Raw genomic sequence first — 8,471 nt, 5'->3', positions numbered from 1 at the left:
CTTGTTTAGTTATGGCAGAAATATGAGCGAAACTGTTGTCTGTGGTAACAGAAAAGTAGTGAATGCATCTAAGGAACAAAATGATCTAGCTAAAGAGATTTCCAGGTAGAGTGTTCAAGTTGCCACCCAGTTTCTCATGTCTCTCTCCTTAGGGTAAAATGTAGGAGGAGAAAAAGAAGTAAAAAAACTGTTAAACATAAAGTCTCAGGAATTGTTTGGTTTGAAAATTCTCAGCTTCTCCGGATGTCAGATAATGCTAAAATTAAGAAATGGCTTCTAGGCAAAGATAAAAATCAAAGCACTCCCAGAAACACAGTGTGTGTGTGTGTGTGTGTGTGTGTGTGTGTGTGTGTTTACATTATATATATTTTTACATTATACACACAGACACACACACACATATTACATATAAATGTAAAATCCTTTGTTAGGATCTCATAAGGATTCAAAACAATGCATCAGAGGACTTTTTGGTCTTAAAAAGTGGGCTTCTGTGGGGCCTCCGGAGGGATGAATGTCTTTTGTATGTGGAAGGGACATAAACCATGGACGACCAGAAGGTAGACTGTGGATTGCCAACTTCCTAGACAATGTCTCAGGGATACTTGGCTCCTTATGTTCTTATCTTTGTGTAGGACCATGTCAGTGTATCAGGGTTGTTCTACATGGCAAATAAAATATGAGAGAAGTAATGATGTGTAACTTCTTTAATTAGATCATTGTCATCTTTGTCTTGCTTTCTTGGAGCATACTGCTGATAAACCAAAAAATTAAACTAAACCAGGAGCAATGGTGTATGCCTGAGCTACTTAGGAGACTGAGGCAGGAGAATCTCTTCTAGGTCAGCCTGGACAATATAGTGAGTCCCCTGTCTCAAAAAAGGTGTGTTTGTGTGGGGAGAAAACAATTATATGTGTGTGTATGTGTGTGTGTGTGTGTGTGTGTGTGTGTAATTTAATACTAAGAGATGCCATTATTATCCCCATTTCACTAAGAAACACAGCTCAGGTTCAAAAAGGCTGAGGGATATAGCCATGTGACTCAGCTGGTAGGCATACTGCTCCTGAAAATCATTCTTCCTGTGTCATTTCCACCGTAGGTAACAGAACTCTTTCTCTGACTAGACCATGAAACCCTGTTGACTTCACACTCTCTCACAGCTTCTAAGAGTAATTGTCAGATTTCTTTCTGAACTAGCTTATGGAGACACTATAACCCTTTTGCTTTATTACTGAAACGCATCTAGACTATACCTCCCACTCCCAGGCAATAAGATTCAGTTATGTGCTTGAGTTCCAGCCAATATAAAATGGGCATAAGTGATGTATTACACTTCCAGAACTGGTCCATTAAAACCTCTTGCATGGTCTTCTACCCTTTGGGTAAACTCAATAAGTAGGTTTGTAATTCCATTAGGTTTTGAAGTTTGATTCGAAGTTTCTTGGTCATTGTAGACATGGAATTGGACACCTGTTCATTGATTGTAATAATTCACCACAGATGAAAAGATACATCAGATATGGAGTTTTCCTAATTTTCTCCCCAATGGTGAGGATTAAACCACAGCCTCATACTAGGCAGGCACTCTATCCCATCTTGGAAGAGAGTCTCCTTTTTTTCCCTAAACTGTTCTTGAACTTGTGATCCTCCTGTATCAGCGCCCCGCACCCCCAGTAGCTGGATTATAGGCATGCACTGCCATATCTAGTTTGTTTTATGTTAATTTCTATGTCCTCTAAAACATTAACTTGATTTATCTCTTAGATCACCAGTTCTTGTGTTTTGCGTGGTTTTTTTTCAATTTCTCTGTAGATTTTCCATTTCTACCTTCAATGTACCCATCTTATTTTTCTTATCCTTCAATAAAGAGCCTTTTCTCATTTCCCTGTTCTTTTCATTTACTCAGAGGAAAGACTGCTGAACTAATTCCTGATACAAAAGAATGACAAAATATATCTACCATTTTTTTTCAGAAATAAAAAATGTTGACTTAATATTCATTTATGGGTTTCTGTGTTTTGTCTTTTTTCTGAGATGGGGGGGGTACTGGGGATTGAACTCAGAGGCACTTGACCACTGAGTCACATCCCAGCCCTATTTTGTATTTTATTTAGAGAAAGGGTCTCATTGAGTTGCTTAACACCTCGCTTTTTGCCGAGGCTGGCTTTGAACTCTCGATCCTCCTGCCTCAGCCTCCAGAGCTGCTGGGATTACAGGCCTGCGCCACTGCACCCAACCCTGTATTTTTGTCCTGCCAGTTGGGAACCATGTGAAAGGAATAAAGAATTTTGACAATTCAAATCAGGCAATAAAATTAAATGAGATTTCAAAAGTAAACATTTTTTTTTTTAAAGTAAACATTTAAAATTGGAATAAGTTAAGTAAACACCTGAAAATAACTACCAAAATACAAAAACATAGTCAGGCATGGTGGCACAGCCTGTAATACAGCATCTCAGGAGGCTAAGGAGGGAGGATCAAGAGTCAACCTCGGCAATTTAGAAAGACTCTATCTCAGAATAAAAAAATAAAAAGGATTGAAGGTGTAACTCAGAGGTAGAGTGTTTGCCTAGCTTGTTTGAGGCTCTGGGTTTGATCCCCAGTACCACAAAGGAAGAGAAAAATTTTCCCTCCAATTTTACTAAATTCCTAAGCACACAATCTTTCAAGGAACTGTGGGAAACACTGATAAAATCAGTGAAATTGTTACTCTCTAAAAATTTGAAGGGCTGGTGGAAAGCTTAGTAAGAGAGCACTCTCCAGGTATGCAAGATGAATATTTTCTTTTTTTTTTCTTTTTTTTTTTTTTAAAGAGAGAGTGAGAGAGGAGAGAGAGAGAATTTTTTTAATATTTAGTTTTTTAGTTCTCGGCGGACACAACATCTTTGTTGGTATGTGGTGCTGAGGATCGAACCCGGGCTGCACGCATGCCAGGCAAGCGCGCTACCGCTTGAGCCACATCCCCAGCCCAAGATGAGTATTTTCAATTGAGAATTCTATATTATGTAATACTATCCATCGAACATAAGAGAAGGAATAAAACATTTTTAGATATTCAAAGACTCAAATAGCACATAGCAGGCACCCTTTCTTAGAGATCGACTACAGGATATGCTTTAGTAAAATAAAGAAATAAGTAAGCCAGAAGATAGGAGATCCAGGAACCATGGCTCCAACTCTGGAGAATGGAAAGGGAAGTCTCCAGATGGCAGCCACATCAGACTAACAGGGAACTAGCCCAAGCTGCAGTATGGAGAAGGAGGCCTTTGGTCAGGAGGTGGGGAGTGCCCAGAACTTCTCATTCTCATCATGATTTTTACTTGATACACCTGAGTTACTTCAATAACACTTATATTAATATTTAAAATCACATTCCGTCTTTAATTGTCCTTTCCACCCCCTAAATGCATTCCTACGCAATCAAGTCCCCTGACACTGTGCATACTACATGTATTGAAGGGCTTTATCAGCATCTGTTTATAAGTCCGTCTCCACAGTTATGAGGGGAGCTTTATGAGGGCTAAGGCCTTGTCATTTCATCTTGATTTTCTCAGCAGAGTGCCAAAGTGGACAGGGTGTATTTGCCAAGTCAAACTAAATACTGATTAGAATAGCTACCTCAAAGAAATTCCTCAAAAAGAGCATTTTATGTTTATTCAATAGAATTTGAAATCAGAAGAAAAGCCTATTTCAAATAATGAACATTTCAGGAATATTCTTTTGACACTAATATTAAACTATCGACAAATGAAATGATTATTTCAATAAAATACCTTAATTTATTCAACAGATATTGAGTGTTCATTCTGTGCCAGAAACTTGGGTTTGCAGCATACCAGATAAAGTGGGAGAGATAGGAAGTAAGCAGATCATAAATACATATGTGCAATGATGCTAGGCTGGGGAAGGAAATAAAACAGGGTAGGGAAACAGAATGTCATGGAGTGGAATGGGGAAGTATCTGAAACCAAGGAAAGTTTCACTCACTTTCATTTGTCCCTGATTTTCCTCTGCTTCCCTGTACCCGATCAGAGAACAGGCAACCTTAGAAAACACACAGCCAGACTTTAGTCCAGACACAATGAGTAAGATTCCTCATGTAGAGGTGGAAAGAAGAAAAAGAAGAGAAGGCAGCTTCTCCCTCCTCCCCTATATTTAGGGTGATAAGGCAGAGCAACTTCTGTGAGACTTAGAGACCATTCTTTGTGCTCTTAAAGACTGAGAAAAGGCAGCTGTGAAGACTTTGAAGTGACTTCTTCATCAACACAGGGCTTTAAACTGAAAACAAGTACTGGGGTACCATTCCATGTTAGCTGCCATTTAGTAATAAATGGGATTTGACTGGTAGAAATGGGAATGTGATTAGTTAACACCAAATCTAAAGGAAACTTTAAGAATTAAGCTTTAAAATTAAATCTCTAATTCTTTTTTTTGTTTTATTTTTAAATATTTATTTTATTTTTTAGTTTTTTAGGTGGACACAATTTCTTTATTTTATTTTTATGTGGTGCTGAGGATTGAACCCAATGCCTCACATATGCTAGGCGAGCGAGCTACCACTTGAGCCACATCCCTAGCCCCCCAAATCTCTAATTCTTGAAACATATATAATCAAGAACCCATTTTTATCAGCACCTGTGATAAATAAGTCATACCTACCCTCCAAATATGTAATCATACATTTTCATCTTAGAAAAATGAAAGTATATACAATTACTTAGTCTTTATTCATAGTTCTTACATTATTATGAAAAATGCTTACATAAGAATGTTGCTTCGTGATATAAAATGAGTATTGGTAGTCAGCATTTTAAAATAAATAGGACAATTGCTATCTAAAGCAATGAAATGATAATCTATTTGTGTGATTCTGTATGTCCCTGCATTTATTACCTTTTTTCTCTAAATCTTATATCCCAGAGATCTATAAAATACCTTGCAGTGATCTAAAATCTTTGAAAATCTAATAAAATTTTTTGGCTTTATTTATAATTATCAAAATTATTTCCCCAAGCCTCCTCCATATACTATCCCTTGCCAATTATATCTACCATCTATCTTTATGTAAACAGATATATATTTACATATATACATATACACACACATATATATATATATGCACCTATATACGTACACGTGTGTGTTAGCTGGAAGTATGTGTACTCAGTGTCAGGGATGTACGAGTTTATGAACTCCCAAATAGAGATGGCAAACAGTGTGGATATAGCCATCAGCAAGTAGGAAAGAGCAACAGCTCAATATCTCTATTGATATTATTCATGGAAAATAGAGTAATGGTAAACCAATATACTGCGGCAAACTTAATATTTCTCACTGATATAAAATTCATATTCAATGAGACATTAAATGCTTACTAATTTGTAAGAGTCTTTGAGGAGTTGAAAATGATGGGTTCATGAAACTTCAGTAAATCGTGGCTTGAAGTTGCTGCAGTCTCTCTATGTGCACAATCAACCTTTCCTGCAGCAGGGAGTAGAGAAAGCATGGTGTTCTTTGAAGCTTGGGGCTTTCAATGCTGGCCAGAGGAGTTTGGATGTGTGTGTGGAAACAGGTTAAACGCTTCTAATTGTGAACTTTCCTTTCCTACCTTCACATCACCCACACTGCACACACATACCAAGCCTCAACTACAGACCTCTGGCACCACTCTACTCACCAAGAACAAAGTGAAAAGCACTTTATTCTTCCTCTTGAAAATTTGGGGATCCCCTGGTCCACTGTGTGCAAAGCACTTTTTAGGTGCTAGGTAAAGGTGTTGAGGCATGGTGCACTATGAAGACAGTCATTAAAGATTTATGAAAGTACTAAATAAAAGCTTAGCATGGGTGTGTCTAGAAATGGAGTGTTGAAGTCCCTTTTGCCCCCTGGAGTGCCTCTAATGAAGCATGAAGGTGTTGGGGCCAATATCTTAGTACACAGTATTCCCTCCCCTCTCCATCACTGTTTTCTCATCCACCAGACAGAGAACAAGTAGGAATATCTTCAGTGGTCAGAAGATCTGCAGTAGAACACATGGGAAGATGGAGACTTTCTAAAACCCACAGCTATTTTGCTGTTGTGAAGCTCTTACAGGAAGACAGGACCACTGCAATAAAGGTGCAAATGGTTAACTTTCAGATCCCAGAACTTATATTTAGGTATCCCATTGCCATATTTTCATACATGTATATATCTTTTTTTGATATTTATTTTTTAGTTTTCAGCGGACACAACATCTTTGTTTGTATGTGGTGCTGAGGATCGAACCTGGGCTGCACGCATGCCAGACGAGCACGCTACTGCTTGAGCCACATCCCCAGCCCACATGTATATATCTTGTATTTTATTTCTTTTTTTTGGGGGGGGGTACTGAGGATTAAACCCAGGGGTATTTTTACCACTGAGCTACTTCCCCAGTCCTTTTTTTATTTTAAGAGAGGGTCTTACTAAATTGCTGAGGCTGGCCCCAAACTTGCCACCTTCCTGCCTCAGCCTCCCAAGTCACTGGGATTACAGTTGCATGGCACTGCATTCAGTTTTGTATTTAATTTCTTAAGTGAATTTCTAGAAACCCCAAAATAAAAGTTTAATTGATAATCCTGACTTGTATAGACCTATGTACACTACCAAAGGTAAATAAGGGCCTGTTGGCAGAGCCACTATTGGTGTGGTTAAAGAAATAAATACACATGAACCAATAAAGCATGGATCAGACAAGCTTTATTTGAATTCTGCCTTATCACTTCTTTTTTTAAAAATATATTTTTTAGTTATTGTTAGACCTTTATTTATATGCAGTGCTGAGAATCGAACCCAGTGCCTCACACATGCCTCACATATGTGCTACTGCTGAGCCCCAGCCCCAACCCACCTTATCATTTCTTATCACTTACTGTTTCTATGACCTTGAAAAGTCTCTGGTCTTCTCCAAACCTGTGTCCTCCCCATAGGATGGATTAGTTATTGCTATTTTGTTTTTGATAAGGGTAATTGAACCCAGGTGTGCTTAACCACTGAGCGACATCCCCCGCCCTTTTTTAAAAATCATTTTTAGAGACAGGGTCTTGCTGAGTTGCTCAGGGCCTCACTAAATTTCGGAAGCTGGTTTAGAACTCTTGATCTTCTTGCCTCAACCTCCCGAGCCACTGGGATTTTAGACATATGCTACCATGCCCTGCTGCTATGCTGTTTTTGATGTCAGTATTATTTTGTCTCCAAATATTTTAACCTCTTGTTATTCTCTGGCTTTATTCTAGGCTCTCCTTGCCTTTTATTTATTTATTTATTTATTTATTGTTTTGGTACTGGGAATTGAACGCAGATGTGCTTAACCACTGAGCCACATCCAGTCACATCCAGCCCTTTTTATGGGGAGTGGTGCTAGGGATTGAACCTATAGCCTTATGCATGCTAGGCAAGTACTATACCATGGAGCCATATCCCTAGTCCACATCCAGCTCTTTTTTTAATTTTATGTACAGACAGGTTTTTGCTGAGTTGCTCAGGGCCTCGCTAAGTTCCTGAGGCTGGCTTTGAACTCGTGATCTTCCTGCCTCAGCCTCCAGAGACACTGGAATTACAGGCATGTGCCACTGTGCCTGGCTGTTCTTGCCTCTTAAAATGTGGAAATCAAGGATCCTAGACCTAGTGAGACTAAACTAGCTTATCTTAACCTTCCTTGACTTGTATAATACACATCTATGAACATCTTGCTCCCCGGAGTGCCTCTAATGAACCGGTTTACACCAATAACCACACACATTGTTGGCTTAGTTGTGGTCAATACCTGGAGGCATTTTTCTTTCAAACTGCAGAAAACTCAGGTTAACCCATGCCCCAATCTGACTTCCATCCATCAAGTGCAACTGAATTAACCAAAAAGTAGGAATTATGTCTATTTTTTTCTTACCCACCACACATCTTAGCTCTGCTGGTTTTCTGTTGTTCACTGGTCCATGAAAAGCAGTAAAATGGTGGTAGTCTCAGACTGTGATAGGAGAATGGACAGTGTGCCAGCAAAAGTGTCCTCTTAGAACATAAGAAACAGAGAAATAACTCTCAACTAATTAAAATTATCTTGTTAGCTGAGCATGGTGGTACATGCCTGTATTCCCAGGTACTTGTGAGGCTGAGGCAAAAGAATTTCAATTCAAGGCCAGCCTGGGAACCTGAGAAACTGTTTATGAAATGAAATTAAATGAAACAAATGTCTGGAGATGTACACTGAAGAGAGTGCTTGCCCAGCATGTGCAGGGTCTTGGGTTCAATCCCCAATACTGCAGGGGAAAATTTTTGTGTGGGTAAGAAACAATCAGTATTTATATCTACTTCCAGCTCTCATGCCTCCATCTCTTACTCTCCACAGGACATTTAGAATTTGAAGGACAAGGACTGTGACCCAGGAAGACTTGGAGAAGAACCGTGCCTTTGTCATTTACCTGCTGTGTGATCTAGATTAAGCAATTTAACTT

The sequence above is a fragment of the Urocitellus parryii genome, chromosome 6, assembly GCF_045843805.1.
Source record: "Urocitellus parryii isolate mUroPar1 chromosome 6, mUroPar1.hap1, whole genome shotgun sequence".
Taxonomy (NCBI): domain Eukaryota; kingdom Metazoa; phylum Chordata; class Mammalia; order Rodentia; family Sciuridae; genus Urocitellus; species Urocitellus parryii.
Note: the sequence above shows the minus strand (reverse complement) of the source record.